Here is a 22,003-nt window from a genome sequence, read left to right on the forward strand (position 1 = left end):
AAAGAAAAAAAAGACAAAGGAAATAATGAGAAAGAGGTATGCCTGGGAAATAAGGGCTAGTCATGATGTAAAAGCAAGACAAAATTTAAGGACAGCCCATCTGCCCCCCAGTACCAACAAAATGTCAAGAGGAATGTGCCCAGCATACTGGATAGACCCTACTGTGGAATATTTATAGACGATATTACAAAAGTTGCAGATAAGTTGCTATGTATACTTTAGTAAGAACTACCCACATTGATGAGGTCACAGAACTATCCAAATACTATGTGTAAGGTACTATAGGTAAATACAGAAGGACGATACATTACAGAATAAAACTGCCCCTGCTCATGGAGCTTGTTAAGGGTAAAGAATAAAACCTGTACACAAATAAAATATAAAATAGTATGTGAAAAGTGAACAAGGAACACAAAGTACTATCAATTAATCAAGGGCCTACAATGTACGAGGCATTATGCTAGCTGCTGGGAATATGAATACAATGAATGAAACAATCCCTACTCACAAGAAGCTTATGTCCTAAAAGACGTGTGTATATATGTGTTTATATATGTGTGTATATATATCTATAAAGAAAGTAAATACAAAGTACTAATTTTCAAGGGAGTTTAAGAAGGACACTAGCACTTAGGGGGCAACAGAAATAGCTTCATGTAGAAGGTGGTGTCTGAACTACATCTTGAAGAGAAAAAGTATGCTTCGATCTGCATTTAGACTCCATCAGTTCTTTTTTTGGAGATGGATAACATTTTTCATAATAAATCTTTCAGAATTGTCTTGGATCACTGTATTGTAGAGAATAGCTAAATCATTGACAGTTGCAAGTCTTTCCAGGTTTTTCTGAGAACAACTTGTTCATCATTTCTTAAAGCACAATAGTATTCCATTACAATCATATACAACAACCTGTTCAGCCATTCCCCAGTTGATAGGCATTCCCTCAATTTCCAATTCTTTGCCTCCCTCCTCACCTTTACCTCAATGAATTGTTTTCTTTCACAAAGTGACTAATATGGAAATATGTTTTACATGACTATGATTGCATATGTATAACCTATATCAAATTCTTTGCCTTCTCAATGAGGGGGAAGGGAAGGAAGAGAGTGAGTGAATTTGGAACTCAAAAAATTTTAAAAACAAATGTTAAAAATTGTTTTTTTATATGTAGATGGAGGAAAAATATTAAATTACAAAACAAAAAGAAAAGAATTGCCATATACTAGAGATCTAAAGTATTTCTTCAACTTTATTAGTAGTAGTTTTTATCTTCATGGTATCTCTTTTGTCATTCAGTTGTTTTCAATCATGTCCAACTCTTTGTGACCCCATTTGGGGTTTTCTTGGCAAAGATATTGCAGGCTGGGGTGGGGAACCTATGGTCTTGAGGCCACATATGGTCCTCAAGTGCACCCTTTTGACTGAGTCCAAGTTTTACAGAACAAATACTTTTACTAGAAGGCCATATGTGGCCTCAAGGCCGCAGGTTCCCTACCCCTGTATAGTACTTTGCTATTTCCTTCTCCAGATCATTTTACAGATGAGGAAACTGAGGCAAATATATATAATAATCCTAAATATTCTCACAATCTTTCCTCTAACCAACTAGCTCAACTCAGTCCAACTTTTTGACATCAAAATCTTTATTATTTGTTAAATTCAGTTGAACATAAATTCCTTTCATTTTCACATTTTTAGTAAATTACTGGTAACACTATGGGTTTTGCATAACATAATATTTAGGACTGTTAATTGGTGCAAAGCTTTGTAGTAGTAGTTAGAATGTGATTGGATAAAAGGGAATTATTCAGTCTCCTATCCCTTTAGTACAGCTACTATGATAACATGAGGAAGCACAGGGAATGTAGAATCTTTCGAAAGAGATTAATGTGGATGTATGCCCAACAGGAAAGTTGATAAGGAGAATTTTACAGTAACACAATGAAGCCCTCAAATTAAGCAAAAATTCAGCTGCCAGATGTCAATTAGATTTGAAAAAGATAAGATCAAAGCCCAGTTTCTAAGATATATCAAATTTCAAAATTCTTAATATTCTAATAAAACACAACATAAAACTAGAGTCAGATGTTTTGCTAGATAATGATGCACCTATCAAAGATGTAGAGGAAATTCTGAATCAAGTGGGCTAGATCAGGGTTGGACAAATATGCTTTTAAATATTTCACAGAATTTCGGAAAAGTAAAAAGGTTCAACTACCTCATCTTATAGCCAAGGAAACTGAAGTCACTTGCCATAGTCATCCAACCCAGAATTCTCATAATTCAGTGATCCCAATTCAAACTGTACCACACAACACTGGGTTTTCCCAAGCTCTAAGGTCCCTTATGGCTCAAAGATTCCACAATTGCTCAACGAATGAATGCAAAATGGCAGCCAGAATAAGTCATCTTTTCCCCATTCAAAACAAGCACTAAGACATAAACATAACAAAGCAGAAATTATTAGGGATTTTTAGGTGCTTCGTTTCATAAAACTTTGTTTTTACAAATTTGTACTCTGGCTACAGCAATTTATTTCAAATCAGTTTAACTATTTAAAGTAGAATGAGGTGCTTTTAAAACACATATTTAATTTCATCTAGAAACTTTGTACTACGTTTAGGTAACCCAACATTGAGAAACAACATGCATCTGACAAAATTCCAAGTTACTGTTAATGTGATTTTCCTGTGGAAAAGGTATAGTCTATGATTTCAGTACTATGAATTGGGCTCACCATCCAGTTTTTTTAGGTTGATTATGCATTACATTGACCTTCACTTTCCAAAAACACTTACACTTTGACTTAGTCAAAAGATAGCTGGACTATGAGGTGAAAAAAACCTGATTTCAAATCCTGCCTCAAATACATACTAGCTATGTGACCACAGACAAATCAACATTCTCTGCCTCGTTTTCTTCATCTGTAAAATGGGGAGAATAACAACACTTATCTCAAAGGATTGTGAGAAGTAAATGAGATGAAATGCAAAAACTTTAAAGTATTATATAAGAACCAGTTTTCTCATCAACAAAATGAGGATACCATTATTTTGCACTAGGTACCCCAAAGGGTTGTGATGAGAAAAGTACCTTTCAAACCTTAGAATGTAATGCCATATATATGCTATTTAGAAGCAGCTGGGTGAAATGGTAGTTAGAGTACTGTACTTGAAATCACAGACCTGAGTAAAATTCTGTCTCAGACCCTTACTAGTTGTGTGAGCTTCAAGCACTTAACCTCTCAGCCTCAGTTTCTTCATTTATAAATTTGGGGAAATAACAGTACCTACCTCAGAGAGTTACTTATAAGAATCAAATGAGATTACACATGTACTTTGCAAACTTTAAAGGACCCATGTAAATGTTAGCTATTTTCACTTATTTTCAAATTTACATATATTTAAGTTATTCTTTTTGTTATTATAGCTGAAAAAAGTGAATGGGGATTTCAGAAACACAAAATCATGAAAAAATTTTCCCGGTAACAACACTGGGTCACCTTGTTCTGAAATAACTTCGATCCTCTACGTATCCAAGTAATCCTGAGATCATTTGAAGTTACCAGCAGATATAACTGTTTACCTTTGGGAGAAAATGACTCTTACTATAATGTTCTAAATGACCTAAGGAAAAATAAAAGTGAAAAATAAGAACTATGCACAAATGAAGATAATCCATGTATATCCTGCAAACTGGAAAGAAAGCAAATACTTTTATTCAGTATAGAAACACATTGCAAATTCATGGTAGAAACAGTAAATAGCCAGCTTTGCAAAAAGTCAACCATCCACATACACCAAGTAGGTAACAAGTAGAAACTGATGCAACTTAATGACTGATGTATGACAGGAAGATTTAAAAGAAAAAAACACGTGTAAGTCTGAAAAAAAACTCAGAAAATATTAAGCTCCTCTAAGTGTTATAGGTACTAGAAATATTTCAAATATAACAGATGTGCTTCTTAAAGGTATATGTGAGCTGGATTTTCAGGAAGCATTTTAAAGACTTTTAAAAGATCCTAAAGGTCATATCAATGAATCATAATGTAATTAAAATCACTGTCTATTTTATGTTTAAATTTTATAGAGCATGTTCTTTAAGAGATATACCAACAGAGGAAAAATATTTTCACGATGGTGATCTATATCAACAACGTTCTTAGCAGCTGCTGTGGTGAAAGACCAACAACAAAAGCACACAGAAAGGCTGCTAGCACAGGTTCTTTGATCTGCTTTTTAAAGGAAAGCAAGTTTAAGAGATTAACAATCTTATTTTAATTAAACATACATATGTTGTTCACTTAGTTTAGGGGGAAAAGTCAGCACCCTGAACTTCAGAGCAAATAGAGACAGAAACTACAAACAGATGAACAGACAGGCTTTGTCTGATCAAGATATCACATACATAGTTACCAAAAAGAGAAGCACCAACACCTGGGTTTTAAAAGACAGGGGGCTCTTAACAATGGCTACCCAGAATCTGATCTGGTCAAATCACACAACACTCTTCCAGTGAGTGAGAGCCCCAAAACAAAACACCAATCTCAGACCTTATATACCCTTCTTAGGGTCAGAGGGCATCACAACCATGGGAGTCAAACCTATGTGAATTAGGCTTTCTTATTTCTTAAGCAGGTCTAAGACTCTTGAATCAATCAAAGAAACAAAAGACAACAAAAAGTCCACTTTGCTTGCCATTATATTTGAAAGGCAAGACTCATCAAAGGTACTTGATTACCTTAGCATTCTAAAAGAGAAAACAAAAAAGGTCCCACCCTAATTACCATAACATGATTTTATTTTGATATCAAGCAATAATTTGTGATAACTTGCCAATAAACTGGTATTTGTTAAGTGCCTACTGTGGGCCTAGAACTATAAAAACAGCAACTCAAATTATTTAAATATCAATTTTTTTCAATTAACATACTTCTTTGCCTCCCCTCTCACCTTGCCCCCTCCCACCAAAAAGAAGGAAAAAGAAGGAAAGAAAAAGAAAACCCTTGTAACAAATATCCATAGTCAAGCAAAGCAAATTTCCTAATTGGTCTTATCCAATCACTTGCACTCTTAGTCTATCACCTTTGTGTCAAGGGGTGGCTAGCGGTCTTCATCACAGTCCTCTGGAATCAGGGCTTGTCATTGGTAACTCACATTTATAAAGGATTTGCTCATAGCAATACCTGAAAGGTAGGACAAGTGCTCAATTTTACAAGGGAGAAAAATGATGCTCAAAGAGATCTAGTGACTTGTCCATGATCATAAAATTAAGAAGTAATAGAACTTAGGTTTAAACCTAGGTCTCATGATTCCACACTCATGGCTCTTAGAAGAACTTAGAAAAAAAAATGTGGACTTTTTTTTTAAGTAGCAGATAAAAAGGAGCCAGTGGAGAGGAAAAGGTTGAAAAGTTTATCAATTTGCAACGACAGTAACCTTAAGAATTTATCAATAACTTAGTGTTTTTTGCCATTCTTTGTATTCCCTGAGATAACTACAGCAACATAGCAGGTGCTTAATAGGGGCAGCAAGGTGACAGAGGGGATAGAGTGTGGGGTCTGGAGTCAGAGAAGACATGAGTTCAAATTCAGCCTTAGACACTTACTAGATGTGTGACCCCGGGAGCTCACTTGACCCTGTTTGCCTCAGTTTTCTCATCTCTAAGATGAGCTGGAGAAGGAAATGGCAAAACTCCAGCATCTTTGCCAAGAAAACCCCAAATGGGAATCACAAAGAGTCAGACACAACTATAAAACGACTGAACAAAGTGTAGGGGTTTTTTTTGGCAAGGATTACGGAGTGGTTTGCCATTTCCTTCTCCAGTGAATTAAGGCAAACAGAGATTAAGTGACTTGCCCAGGGTCACACAGATAGTGTCTGAAGCTAGATTTTAATGTACATCTTCCTGACTCTAGGCCTAGCACTATCCACTGATCCACCTAGCTGCCTCCAATTTGGAAAATATTATCATATATTTGGCTGCTGTATATTACATTTATGACTTCTTATGCTATTCGTTTTCTCTTAGGGGAATATAAAAAGGCAACCTAATCTTCAAAATAACACATCCTTTAGGGACAGTCTGTTGTGCAGATGGCAGCACTAGACTAGACTAGCTCCTTGGGTTTATTGACTGTCATCTACTAAGGTTCTGTAGCATTCCTGCTGCTTTCCCTGCACCAGCTGCCTTAAGGAAGGCTTATTGGTCATTCTAGAGTAAGGCTTTCCATGCAATATCCTCTTGGTTAGTCAACATTTTTAGCTCTTTCATTAAAAAAAAAAAAGTGTCACTGCATCAACCGTATTGATGTACAAAATGACTACTCAGGCAGCTGACTAGACTCCCCTTAGTTATCTCTAAGTTATTTTGCCTTTATTTGCCTTCATCCCTTTACCAACTTGGATTACAGGCAAGCTGTCACCCCCTTTTCCAACAGGATCAGTCATTTCCAATAAGTCTCTTTGAAGCTGGGGAGAAAAACTTACAAAGCGTTCCATTTCTTTAATGTCCTTTCTCTGAGAAACTTTCAGAAAGCACTAAAAAGAATGGAGAAAAGCTGTTTCTATCTGCTGATATTCATGGGCCTCAACATGGGTCCCTGACCTCCATAAGTAAAGAATTGTGTTCAGTCAAGTGCTCCACTTAGGAAGTACTTAGAAACTAGCTGGAAAACGACCCGTTGAGGACAAACTGGATGGGCCTGGAGATGGCAAAATATGGGTATCAATGGAGGCCACTGGTGTTATGTAGTCTATTTAACGTAAGTCCTATTTAAATAGGACATGAAACACAAGCATTCATTCTGTTCACTTAGCAAACATTTATTAAGTGCCTATTACATGCAAAGGTATAGGCAGATCCAACTGAGACCTTGTGTCAAGTAACTTAACAACCAAGAAAGGCAGCAAAGTACAGTGGAAACAACACTAGACATCTAGGAGATCCAGCCTCAGACTTTATTATTTTTATTTTTATTTATTATTATTATATTTTGTTAGCTGTGTAATCAGTATTCTTTGTTGTGTAAACCCCTTTAAACAAAGTGTTGTGAACCCCCAGAATATTGTAATATACTATTCATAATATTCTTTAAAATTTATTCATTAAATGCTTATAATAACTACATTAACTACATTGTAGCTACATTATAGCTACAAATTAAAATTTATATTACATAATCATAATTATAATGTAAAATGTCACTCTACTTATAATTATTAAAAATCAAAATATAAAATTTAAAACTCCAATTATAAAACAATTACAAATATTTTATGTGGAATAGTCTGTAAGAATTAAAAGCAATCCAGCAAGACCCCATATGTTTATTATCTGCAAGAATTAATATTAATTTCTGTATTTTATTGAATATGTATAACATTTTAAGGAAATTACTTACAACTTGAAAGTTGTCTAAAATAACAATGATATATAAATTTAATTTCAATATTTTGGACTTTTTAATTTGAACACGGTTTAATTCTGTCTTTTGATTTAAAAGATGAATAAAGCAAAAATGCTTACTCTTACAAGTATGTGGTAGAAAACAGGAGGCGGCTTTTAAAAGCTTTGTTGAAAGATGGAAATTCCTTTTTTTATTTTTAGCTATCTAACCCATCAGTGAAAACGAATAGCTAGTTATGATATAAAATACTTTTCTACTGGCTAATGATAAGTATTTTAAATGACAAATGTATTTAAAGTGCTATTGCACATACTGCTTTGTTTTTAAACAATTTTGTACACAAACTAGCCTTTATAAGGACTGAATCTCTACAGATATTCTTCTGTTCTACCATAGGCACACCATTCTACTTTCACAGAAAGTCTACTAAATGACAGACCAGTGCTGCTACCAGTTCATTTAAAAATTGGCAGATAGAAGAACAGTATTACAAGCAAAGGATAAGTTCACATCAGAAAACAGCTTTAATAGGAGAGGAAATATAAGGTTTATTTTCACAGAATGTCTGTGATGGTTTCAGGATAACTTATAATGCGCATGCCCAGTGATCCTGGTTTTCAAACAACCCAACATTTGTGCTGTTTAAGAATACAAACATTTTTAACATCTTGATCACATGATTGCACATCTAATAAGGTATCATTGCAAGGTAACAGAAGGGAAGAAAGGAGCTACTCTGGTATGATATACAGAACACAAACAAGGGTATGTACATGTATCTGACAACCGGAAATTAGTTTGCCCTCAAATGCAGAATTCTTGTGCCAATTTGGAAACAACCTGATGACACACTGAGGAACTGCACAAACGTGCTATGTTTTATTAGAAGTGGTCAGAGTCTGATGTGATCACTGCATGAAAATCAAAAACACTGCATACATGGCCAATGACATTTTGAATCATTGTTGTCACTGCAGAAAAATATATTTACAATGTAACCAGTCAATTATTTACTGCTCAAGTTCCACTAAATAATTTTTACTGTGAACCTCTTGAACCACTTACCTACTTCAGAGTTGTAAGGAAAGTGCTATATAGATCTTAAAACACGATAGAAATATGAATTATTGTCACTACAATCTAATGAAAATATTAAGACTTAGATTTGATTACTCTAGATTATTTACAATATGCAAAACCTAGTAATCAACAAAAAATGTAACCTATTAATAACTTTATCATGCTTTATTTCCTGGAACCTAAATTGGAACCTAATTTCAAATTTATCTCAGAATCTAGCAGACTTCGACTGCTAGACATGTGGAGATAATTAAATGAGTTTTACTATGACTACAATTCCCAGAGGCAGAACCTGAACCCAGGACCAGAATAAGTAATTCCATTTTAGTAATATTGTATAAACCTTCATTCAAATTTGACCTACATACATTCTGAGGTTGAATATTTGGTGAATGGAGTTTTCATCTTTGATCTCAGCAACACTGTACATATTAGTTTTACTTTCTAATTAATTGTAAAAGCCAATGTCACTCCTGATTTTTTTAACGTAACTACTTTAGGCTTATGAAATAGGCCATATTTTATACTATTTAAAGAATCCTTTTAAAAACATGAAATTGTTGATGACAAATTTCTAAATGATTACATTCCACTCCATTTATTTATCTATGATTTACATAATTCAGATTCCTTTAAATAAAAACAAAGTTTTAATATTTAGCACAATGAATTTTGATTGACCCCGAACCCATTTCTCTCTATTAACAAGCCAGAACTTTAAAAAAAAAAAAGAAAAAAATATTAAAATGTAACAAGGGTTAGCATTCATATTTGCCATTTAGAAGTGCTCTTCTGAATTAATGTTGAGATTAAGCAAAACATTTTTGAAAGATAAAGGAGAAACATGGGGAAAGAAGGTAATGACTGCCTTATTGAAAGGGATAACTCATGGTAAAATACTTAGGGAATTTAATTTGCTGAATCAACAGAGCCTTTATGTTACAGAGCTTGAATCAAGGCTGAAGTGTGAGAGATGCTTTATTCACAGAACATTCCATTAGCTATGCATAAATAGCAAAATCAAACAAAGCTCCTTATTTGTTATTACTGGAAGATTCTCTCACTATTGTAAAAGATGGAAAACTACAATATTAACAATAGGCCTGGGATGGTACAAGCCTCTTGAGGGAAAATGGGGAAAAAATAAGGCACCCATTTTTAATGAAACAAATTAGATTTTAAGTATAATCCTTAAGGACACAGCAACAAATTTTGTTCACAGGGCTCTAGAAAGTATAAAAACAGAACAGCCAGTTATTCTGAAATATAAAACTTTTCTATGCCACATTTAAGGAGAAGCCTTTGACGTTTCATTATATTATTTATGCATATGAGAAAGACAAGATACTCTCAAACAGACCACAGTTTTAAAAGTTAGCAACTTTATCTAGTATGACTTTGGAAACATAGAGAAATGTTAGGAAACAAATAAATTACCTTATAAATTTTACAAGAGAAAATAACTCAAGAAACATACCAATGGTGTCAACCTCAAATAGGAACAGAGGCCACTAAACCATACATAAGATCCCTATGGGCCACACACTGACTTAGTTTTTAAGTGTATTATTATCTATGCTTTACTGTATTTTTTTTTATTTTGTCAAATATTTCCCAAATTCATTTTAATCTTGTTTGGGCCACATTTGGGAATGTTGTGACCTGCATTCAGCCTGTGGGTCACATGTTTGACTTCTCTGGCCTAGATACACATTGGTCTTCCACTAGAAAAACATGCTTGCCGTGAAAATTTTTTTCAAAGAAACAAAAAAGGCATAGAACAGAGTATTTCTGGTATACATATGTACATATTTTTATTCTGAAGTACTGTGATGTTAGACACTGACAGGCTCTAACCCAGTCACTGATGTGTTGCATAAAGAAGTAGAAATTGCGCTAAAGAAAAAAGAAGAATGGCTGGTCTAGAAAAAGTATCAATGGAAAAGTGGTCCATGTTATAGGCAACACAATTTTGAGAGCTCTGAGGAATGGATACTCAAGGTATCTGAAAGAGATCAGGATGCCAAAGGTTTAGGAAAAAGCTTGGACTATATTGTTGATTAAAAAAAAAAGTATTAACAGCTACTGATCTATATGGTTACTTTCTCATCTTCAGCAAGTCACTCTCTAGCCAAAGTCAAAACAGTAAGATTCAGGGAAAAGCTTAAGCACAGAAATAACTTGACCCTCTGAACAAATTCAATCAGTCAAGAGACATTTATTAAGCATCTACTATGTTCCAGCCACTGGACTAAGCGTATTAAGAATGGCAAAAGCCTGTCTCTGCTCTCAAGAAGCTCACAGTCTAATGGGGAGACAATATGCAAAAATTTATTTACACTCAAGCTAAATACAGGACAAACTGGAAATAATCAACAGAGGAAAGGCACTAGAATTAAGGAGGACCAGGTGGGATTTGAGCTGGGACTAGAAGAAAAACAGGGAGGCCAAAAGGCAGAGATCGAGGAAGGAGAGTGAGCGTTCCAAGAATGGGGGACAACCAGCACAAATGTTCAGATTTGAGATGGAGTGTCTTTTTCAAAGAACAACAAGGAAGCCAGTGTCATGGGATCCCAGGATATTGGGGGTAAGGGGCTAGCACAGTGTAAGAAGACTGAAAAGGTTTGGAAGGGGAGGAAGAGCTAAGAAGGGCTTTGAATGCCAAACAGAACTCTTATATTGTATTTGACACTGGAGATGATAGAGGGCCACTGGAGTTTACTGAGGGGGAGAGACGGGTAACATGGTGTTAATGGTAATTTGTATTTGAAGACCTTTCCCACTCATTGATAGGCCCATGTGACCAGCTTATGTCACAGGAAGCCTAAGTCACATGTGGTAAGAGGAGCTCGGATGAGTCGGACTTATTGATTTGGGGATCTGGTTATCTGGTATCTGAATAAATGGTTTACTTCTTCTACCTTCTATACATAAGTCTCTTTTATTGCCTTGCTAATATACATGGTCAGACTTTCAATTTAGGAAGATTATTTTGATAGTTGAGTGGAGGATGGACTAGGGTAGAGAATTAAAGTAGGGAGAGCTCCCAGCAGGCTACTGCAATAGGAAAAGAGGAAGGTTGGGGAAGAAAAGATGATTACTTGATAATGTTGAGTTTAAAATGTCCACAGGACATATAGCTCATGATATCAGAATGGCAGTTGGAGACAAACGCAAAGACTTTCCAAAAGAGGTTAAGACTAGATAAGTAGATTTGAGAAGCATCCACATAGAAGTGATAATTGAATCCATAGCAGCTGATATGATCACCAGGTGAAATAGTATAGAAAGGACAGAGCCTTGTGGGACACCCATGGTCAGCAGGCATAACTTGGGTATGTGAAGATCCAGCAAAAGAGATTGAGAAGTCAGATAGGAAGGAAGATGGCTGTGTCCTGAAAACCCGTAGAGAAGAGAATATCAAGGGTGGGTGGGTGGGTGGGTGGGTGTGTGTGTGTGTGTGAGAGAGAGAGAGAGAGAGACAGAGAGAGAGAGAGAGAGAGAGAGAGAGAAAGAGAGAGAGAGAGAGATCCACAATGTCAAAGGCTGTGAAGAGAGGTCAAGAAGGATGAGGACTGAGAAAAGGCCCACTGGGGTTGTCAATGAAGAAGTCATTAGTAACTTTTGAGAGAGTCGTTTTGGTTGTCATGTGGTAAATAAGCAGACTATAGATAGGTGAGAAGAAAAAGGAGGCACCTATTATCAATGGCATTTTCAAGAAGCTCAGCCACAAAAGGCAGGAGAAAGATGGGACAATAGGTAGAGGGGATGGATAGATAATGTGAAGGTTTTTTGAGGCTGGGGGGACATGGAGACATTTGCATGTCTGTAGGCAGAAAGAAAGCAGCCAAAAGACAGAGATGATGAAAATTAAGTGAGAGGATGGGAATGATGGAGCGGTAAATCTGCTGGAGAATATGGCATACAATGAGACCATCTATGCATAAAGTAGGTTTGGCCTTGGCAAAGAGAAGACCACTTCTTCATATGACACAGGGATGAAGCTGGAGAAAGTGGCAGAAGGCAGTGGGTGATATTAGATGAAAAGAAGGGAAGAAGATGGAATTCAAGCAAATGGTGTCAATTTTTTTCAATAAAATATGAGGCACCTAAAAGGGAAGAAGGAAGGGGAGCCATAGGAGATTCTGAGGATGAAAAGGTTTGGAAGAGCCATTATGGTAAGGGGATAGTATGTTAATTTAGGAGGTGTAAAAGGATTACCTAGCAGCAGTGAGGGCCCAGTTGTGGTTATGTAATTTAAATTTGTAGTGGATCCAGGCAGGAGAGCTGTGTGATTTTTTTCATCTTCATTCATGGGCACGTTTGTAAGAGAGAAGGTGTGGATGGTGGGAGTATTCCAGGGCTAAGGCTTTGAAGATCAAGTCTGCCAATATAATAAGACAGGGAGAAGACAGAGAAGGCAGCCTTGGATAGGATGTGATGGTATACCCACTATAGGGAGACATGACATAGATGAAGATACAGGAAAGGCTATTGAGAAAGAGCAGTTAGATCGGGAGGAAAACCAAGACAAAATTGTCACAAAAATCCAAAAAAGACAGAATATCCAAGAAAAAGCAGTTGTTTAGCAGTGTCAATGCTGCAGAGGTCAAAAAAGATGAGGATTGGGAAAAGGCCATTGGATTTGGCAATTAAGAAATCATTTGTAACTCTGGAGAGATCATTTTCAAGTGAATGGTGAGACGGAAAGCCAGATTGTAGAGGGTTCAGAATTGAGTCAGAGGAGACGAAATGGGGGCTTTTTCAATTTTAGGTAAGGAGAAGGGAAGTATAGCTAGAAGAGACAGCAAGATCAAGTGGAAGTTTCCTAAAGATGCAGGAAACAAAGGTGTGTTTATAAGAAGTAGAGAAAAAACCCAAGACAGGAAGACACTGATGATTAAAAGAGTGGGGATCATAATGGGGGCCATCTGCTGGAGAAGTTTAGTAGAAGCAATGGGAGCAAGGGTGTGATGTAAAAGGCCTGTCCTTGGCCAAGAGGACCACACCTTCATCAGAGACTACAGTGAAAGAGACAATGGTAAGTGAAAAAGATATTACAAGTTATGAGGATAAGAGAGAAGAGGTAGCTCTAATGAAATGGCCTCAATTTGGTCTCTCTCTTCTTTGTCTTCCACACAGCTGCCATACCGATTTTTCTAAAGCAGCCAAACTACATCACTCCCTTGCTCAAGAAACTTCAGGGTCTTTTCATTGTCTCTAGGATAAAATATAAATGCCTTTCTTTGGCATTTAAAGCCCTTTATAATCTGACTCAAGTCAATTTTTCCAAGCTCATTACATATTACTTCCCTTTATATTCTCAATATTCCAATTAAATTGGTCTACTTGCTCTTCCTTACATAACACTCCATTTCCTGCCTCTGTGCCTTTGTAAATAGGTGATCCATCACTAGAATGCTAGCCTTCCTCATATATTTCTTGGAACATTTACATCCCTGCAAGGTTCAGCTCAAGTGCCATCTTTTTCAAGAGAGCCTTCCTGATTCCCCTAGTTGTTATCCCTCAAAATAATTGTCTATGTATTTTGTGTGTGTGTGTGTGTGTGTGTGCAGGCACAGTGCCTACACATAGTAAACATTTAATAAATGTTTACTGATTGAATAAGGCTTGTATGTACCAGAAGACTAGATAAAATATAGATACTCAATAAATTCTTTTAAAGTCAATTTACCCCCTACCCAGTCCCATTTTTTATAGCTTTGTTTTTTAGGTCCTACATTCAACATGCCTTATTTTTTTCTTTCCTGCCCTGGGCATGGTTGACATTTTTCTACTATGTCACCGAGTGGGTACCACATCTCTTTCCCCCAACGCTACCATTCCTAGAAAATGGTCAAACAATTTCCCAACTCCATTCACCTTCCCTGACCAAATCCCCCTTTACAATGCAAGCTCCCTGAGGACATGGGCTATCTTTTTGTATTTGTATCCCTAATACTTACCACAGTGCCTGACACATAGTTATAGATTAACAGATGGGTTTTGTCCATTCCTTTGTTCATTAATCCTTAAAGGTATTATTGTCAGAAGGGTTATTTAAATATTTCTTTATGTCATTAATTATAGTTGGTAAAAACAAATTTCAAAACACTAGGTGTATGAAGAAATTAATTTTTTCTCCAGACTTTTAGAAAATATATACTGTAATATGTCTTTTTATCTGGAAAATGGGCAATAACCTGAAAATAAGCATACAAAAAAAGCCTCTCAGCAGCAAAAATAAAGGTGTCATATGCAGTAAAGCATTTTACTCATGAGTCCCATAATACATCACTAAGAATTTATTTTATGTACAATTCAAAAATTTTTTTGTTTTCTTTTTTCCTGGGGATAAAGATTAGATCTGTGACTGCATTGGTATAGGGAACTCCCACCTAGATGATGAAATTTCCTCTGTCAATGCAGGCTGGCATTTTCTCAACCATTAACAGGCTTAGAGTTTTGCTCAAGGCACTGGAAAGTGAAGTGACTTTCCCAAGATCACACAGTGATTATGTGTCAGTGCCAAGACTTGAAGCTAGCTCTTTTTGGTTTGGAGGTGCTGGTTTCCAAGCCTCCAACAAGTCAGAGGGGAAGAAAGCAGCTGCAAACACAGTGACATCAGCAAGAAGTGAAAGCTGGGAAAGAGAGAAAAACGATGGAAAAAAGACATGAGAACCTGAAAAGTGGAGTAACCTATGTTTATTTTGTTTATTTCATGTAGACCAAACAGTTCTATGTCTCTAGAGGGTTTCATGGTTTCATTGTATGCTAACAGTCATCAAGAAAAGGTTAAGTTATGTAAATCTTAATACTCTGAGGAGCTGTGATTTCTGTAGTGTGGGTACTTTCCCCACCAACCTGGATTCTCCAACTTTGTAGACGGTCTTTGAAAATTGCTATGGCTGCACAGCTAACCTGGCAATGAACTCTTCTGAACTTGCCAGGCTGCTACTTGGAAAATGTGGTTGCTACCATACCTGCAGCCTTTCCAGCCTGGTAGGACCTAACAGAGCCTGTGCTCTGTTGGTTTAGTCTGGAGAATTTAAAGTCATCTCCATATTACAATGAAGCATCAAAGTATAACTTTAGTAGATGTATATGTTCAATCACTTTTTTTTTAAAGACAATGAAATAGGCAATGTATTCTGGAATAATTTCCATCAAAGAAGGGAAAAATAAAGTTTGGGATGACCCTTAACTGTCCAGAAAACTGCTAGCTAGACCAACTTACTCCCAAAGAATGAATGACTTTTTAATCTCAACATTTTAATACCTTTTCAAATTTTGTAACAAGTTTGAGTGAGCTGAATATAATAAAGGCTTAATAAATGCTACTCAATCATTCTAAACCCAGCAATTTAGACGTGGTGCTTAATGCAACCCAAAGAGAGATGAATTTAATTCTTGATGAACTATTATTTCATAGAGATAGTGATAAAAATATGATAATAATTTAAGAATACCACTCTTGAACTGGAGTAGAGTTCAGTTTTAGTGAACACAGTAGGTAGCCTTTGTAGCTTCTATGTTTAAGATGTGTTTGAGATTTGTGTGCTTGAATTGAGGAAAAACTTTATAGTAAATACCATCTCTGCATCTGTTCTATAGCTGTTACACTAATAATTGATGCTGCTAGCATAAACTGAATGTGATTCATTCGTATCATCATCTGAGTGGATGTGTTATCTTATCAATTTAAGTTCTCCTTCCAGTGACGTAGATCACAACTCACATACCTTTTCATCTTAAGCAATTTATCTGTGTTACCCTGTAAATCCTTCACAGATGCTCACGCTGGAGGCCTTCCACTAGATCTCTTGACACTCTGAGGATACCAATGTGGTACAAAGGCTCTTCTTTGTTATTTTACCACATGACTGGCTTCCCTCATCTTATTATTTATCTCTCTGATGACATCTTTTACATTGCTTCAGTTAAGCAATTCCTAGTTGGGAATGTGTTGCAGCCTCCTTGTGGTCACTACGCACCTTTCTAATTCTCTGAAGAAAACAGTATGGTGTGGTTCATAGCCAGCCATACAACATCACCAGGAGAACATTTTTGTTTTAAAAAAAAAATTCTTTTTTTTATGGAGAAGCTTGAAGATCATTAAAAGTACCACACAATTTTCTAAAGGCAATAATTGATACCATTCTCCTCCTATTCAATTCTAGGTCCAGCACATTGTCCAGGATATATTTACTGCTTTATAGTGTGCACATCTAACTTCATATAATAGTTTGGACAATAGGTATTCTTCCTCCTCTTGATTTTTATTTTTGTTGACAGTTAAGACTGAACTCTTAAATGATTATGGATCCCAGTAGCTAGGTGTCACAGTCATTAGAACCCTCGTCAGGCGTCAGAAAGACCTGAGTGAAATCCTGCCCCAGACACTTATTTCATATATGGTCCTGGTCATGTCGTTTAACCTCTAAGTTTCATGGGAAAGAGGAAGAAAGGCAAACCATAACTAAGTTATGGTTTAAATGTAAAATTTAGCACAGAGAGCAAAGCATCATTAGGAAATAAAGTCGAGCTGCTACTTGAGGTGCATTGTCTATCTTTCGCTACAATTCAATTCTGAATGTTGCAATAATTGTATAAGACTCATATTTTTCCTTGTAGATGCTCATTATAAACAGAAACTAAAATCATTCAATTAAGATACCTTAACATTCTTAAGTTCCATGTTGTCAAAAATGTTTCAGGCATCATATTGTTAATAGCAATCAAAGCAACAGTAAGGATTGGTTCCCTAACAACAAAAATTACTTTAAAAAAAAAAACCAACTTACCAAACCCAGGTTTACAATTAATTTAACTATAGCCCATTCTATGTAAAAAGTATTCTATAATTATGCTGTTGACGATACCCTAGCCTAGGAAAATTTTAAAGCACTTACAAAAAACTAAATTGAAAAAATGTAAAAACATAATAGCCCACATTTGATATTTATAGCAACACATTTTTTCCTCTGTCATATTCTTTCTACTTTATGAAGGATATATCCCCTTCCCCCCCCAAAATAATGACCCAATTTTTTTTCCTGCTTTGAAAAGACTGTCTCTCTCCCCCAAAACACTTCTCTAAATAGAACATACTTGGTCCTGTCAGGAAAAACAAAGGGTTAAATGAAAGAAAATGCCAATCATCAGCCTGTCCCACTTCTTCACCTCCTTATTTCTATCTGTTCTCTTTCATAAGCTGGTGTTGCAAGACTCTGGTTTCTCAAGTACTAAACAACCTATCTCGTAAAGAGACACTGTAGATTTATAGGTAAATAAGCCCAAATCCTAAAAGTTAAAGGAAAAGGAAACCTTAACATAAATACTATCTTTTAATTACTAAATCATTAGAGAATCCACCTTGTAGAATCCCTCTCTTCCTTCAAGACAGGGCTCAAGCACCATCTTACTCTATATGAAACCTTTTCTAATCTCTTCACTTGCTAGTGTCCTCCCTCTGAAGTACCTTTTAGCTAATTGTTTTGTATTACATATATACTTTTACATGTCCTTACATTTCTTCCATTAGAAGGTAAGTTCTTTGCAAGCAGGAATTTTTTTCATTTATTCTATTTGTATTCCTAGGACCTAGCACACTTCCCGGCACATAGAAGGCGCTTAATAAATGCTTATATTGATTGGTTGGTTGATGATAATAGCTAGCATTTATATAAGGCTTTATAAGGTTTGCAGAGCACCTTACAAGTATCTCATATTATCTGTAAAATAATCCTGGGAGTTTGCTATTATTTTATAGATGAAGAAAACTGAGTGACTTGCCCAGGGTCACATAGCTGCTAAGTATCTAGGGCCACATTTGAATTCAGGTCTTCCTGACTCCAAATCTGGCACTCTATAGGTGATTAAAGTGTTAAGAGCCTGGAATCTGATATCAGAGGACCTGGGTTTGAATCTTAATCTCTGTATTCTGGGCTCCACTTGGTTCTCTGGACTTCTTTCTCTAGAGATTCAGCCTTTTTCTCTGATTGGTCAGTTCCTCCTAGCACCTCCATTTTAAGCAAAGTGCTCAAGCAAGCCCTGTTCACTCCTTCATTCCTCTAAGGCTCAGCTCCTGACTCTCCAGACTTCTTTCTCTACCATGACCCCATGCCTGTATCTTTTTTTCCACTTCTCTTTAGCTTTCTTTTATATGTTGTCTTCCTCCATTAAAACGTAAGCTCCTTGAGGGAAGATACTATCTTTTTGCTTGTACTGTATTCTCTGTTCCTGACACACAGTAAATGCTTAATTGATGGTTATTATTTTGACTTTACTAGTCTGGATTTCTGTTTCCTCATTTGTAACATGAGGGATGTTCAATAATCTCCAATGCCTGCCTGTTACCTATAGGATCAAAAACAAACTTCCCTGGCATTTAAAGTACTTCATGACCTGGCATACATAGTGCTGGTCACACAGTAAGCTTAATAAATACCTTATCTATCTTTCCATCCTTATACATTACTCCCCTTCATATATTCTATGGTACAGCCAAACTGGGTGGTTCTTCACACAAGACATACTATCTCCTGTCTCCATGCCTTTGAACAGGTAACTTGCCTGTGCCTGGTATTCTCTCTTGTACCTAGACTCTCCAATTTCTTTCAAAGCTCAAACATTGCCACCTACATGATGCCTTTCCTACCCCATCAAAATTACCTTATATTTACTGTATATATACTTAAAGGTATACATGTTATCTCCTCCTATAGAATGCATATTTCTTTAGGGTAGGGACAAAGACACACTTGTTTTTGGATCCAGAGTGCTTTACTCAGTGCTTGGCACAAGACAGGTACTTAACAAATGTTTATTGATCCAATGACTAGATGATCTCTAAGGTTCCTGCTACAGTAGCTCTAAATTTTATGACTATGTTTTTCCTTCCCTATCCTTCACACTGAAGCCTTGATTAAAATGGCCTTTTACTCTAAGGAACTGCTAAAAAGAAAAATGTTCTAGAGTAGATCTGGATTACAATTTACTTTGCTTCTGATGCCTGTTCACTTCTGGGTGAGTCACTGTTCTTTTGATTGATGGAAGTTGCTAAGGGTAGTAACAGATCATGGCTCAGTTGCTCATGTAACTTCTTTTCTAACCCACTCCCCTATCTCATGTCCCTTTTTCAGAGAAGAAAAATTAAAGGGAAGACAGGGAATCATGTAAGTAAGTATAATATTTCCATTTTTAGGCACACTATAGCTTCAGCTAATTAGACTATCACATTATACATATAAGAAAAGTATGTCAACAGAATCATTTTGGAAAAAGTATTTTAGAAAGTAATGCAATAAATAATTAAAATTTGTATTTCACTTTACTCACAACAGCCCTGTGAGAGAAATATGACCAATATAATAATTCCCTTTGTACAGTCAAGAAAACTAGAGGCAAAATCGCTGGCCTGTGGTCACACAGAGAAGAGTTAAGGATTTGAATCCAGGTCTTTTCTCACTCCAAATCTACTGCTCCTTCAACTGCACCAACCAGCGCATATAGAGATTTTTTTCTCTCAATCTCACTTTTGCCTCCTTTCTATCTTGTTTTGAATAAAGCCTTCTCCTCCTGTTCATTCACTGTTCTTATAGATCTCTCTCTAAAAACATTTTTGGGGGCACCCTCTTCCCTACAACCTAATGCTTTTATTCTCTTTCAACGTTAGCTCCTTCTGCCAACACCTCCACGCTCCAAAACTTGTTACAGTATCTTCAGCTCACCTTCACATAAAACTTACTGCTGAATATAAAGAAAGTTGCTGAACCAATGACAAACCTACAGACTTAAAAAAAAAAATCTCATGAGGAGTCAGTCATGTACCTGAGGTTGCAAGCCTGGAAGACTGGGGAGGACTGCTGGTGCTTTCAATATTAAAGGGAAGCGATATTAAATGATGATGCATTAATATTTGTTTTGGCTTTACATGCTGAGTAGACCAGGAGGCCTCCTATAAGCACTGTATCTCCCTACTATAATGAATGTGAGCTTCTTGAGTGCAGAGACTGTTCTTTTTCTGTTTGTATCCCCAGCACTTAACATAGTTCCTTGCACATAATAAGCATTTAATAATATTTTTATTTAAAAAAAATCTCCTGATACTTAAAGCTCTAAGAGATATTCACCACCCACCCCCGACTCTCTCCCACCTTCCCATGAAGTGAAACAATACCATCTTCAAGCCCAAAGTAGCAGTACTCCTAAATTCTCTGAAACTAAAAATAGCTCTGCTGCTGCCTCATCTGCCAGCAGATGGCCAGACTATTTTTAATTCAGGCTTTTAGGGAGCAGGAATGGATTAAGCGGAGTTCAATGGCCAAGGTTCATCCTCTGGCTCAAGGATGAACAGAGGAAAGTTGTAGTGGAGTAGGGCACCACCAGAGGGCAACATGCATGCACTCAAAGCAGTTTTGGGCTTCGATACAAGTTTATACTGAACATGACAAGTAGATTTCTAGTATCTTATATTTTAAATAAGTTTCTGGAAACCAAAGAATCAAACCAATAATATGACTTTTAATAACACTGTAGGAACTTAGTTTCTTTAGCATTTCTTCTTTTCTTTCTTTTTTTTTTCATAGAATCAAAGCTTTCTATACCTTGATACACCAAAGACAGGCTAGATTTTTTTTACAGGTGAACTCATTTTCAAATGTAGATCTATGTGATTTTCCTAAAAGTTTTATACTTGAGGAAATGTGTAGCTTTATTAAGAATAGATTGGGTGTATTTTATTTTAGTAAGATGGTTATCAAAATCTTATTTACAGTTGTATATTCTGTAAATAACTTGTGGAACGAATTTTGAATACCATTACTTTTCACCTAATCCTCACCGCGAGCTAAACAACAATTTAAGAAAGCTGTTTCTCTACAGATTCTAATTCTTCATACATGATTTAATTCACTAAAATATTTTCTAATACAGAAAGACCCAAACGACTAAATCAGCCAAACTTACAAAACCTCTGAAGATTTCAGAAAATAAAGCCTCATACAAATATCAAAATAATTATAATTTCATTTCCCCTACTTTCTAATTTTATGTCTACTCCTATTACACTACTAAAACCATTCATACACACACATGCACATACACCCTAAAAAAAAGTGTGCCAATAAATGGCTAACTTCGATCAAGTGGAAAGAAAAAAAAAAGTTCGTATCCTCAGATCCAAAATATTTTAAGATTTTCAAATGCCATCTACTTAAGGATCAAAAAGAAAAAAAATACACGTGCGACAAGAAATTAGTGTTGGTTATTTTAACAATTCGCAAAGTTAATTTTACAACATCCTGGTAATTGACAGCAAAACGTTACCTTCCATTGGCTTTTTTAATCAATGAAAATCCTTGGAGGCTTACTTTTTACAATGCTAGTTTTCAAAGGTCTGTCATCCAATGTACATATTTTATAACAAGTTCCTTTTTTCTTCTCATCAATTTTACTTAATTTCTAACAGCACAAAGCCTAAGCACTGGGCATTCATCTGTGTTAAAACTACAT

The 22,003-nt window shown here is 36.0% G+C and overlaps 1 protein-coding gene across 1 annotated transcript in view; it reads right to left on the reverse strand.

Moving 5' to 3' along the window:
• The window catches only part of ARFGEF1 (ADP ribosylation factor guanine nucleotide exchange factor 1), a 168,887-nt gene that overhangs the window by 145,803 nt on the left and 1,081 nt on the right, over window positions 1-22,003 (reverse strand). The window lies entirely within an intron of this gene.

Source organism: Trichosurus vulpecula, chromosome 1 (assembly GCF_011100635.1).
Source record: "Trichosurus vulpecula isolate mTriVul1 chromosome 1, mTriVul1.pri, whole genome shotgun sequence".
NCBI lineage: Eukaryota > Metazoa > Chordata > Mammalia > Diprotodontia > Phalangeridae > Trichosurus > Trichosurus vulpecula.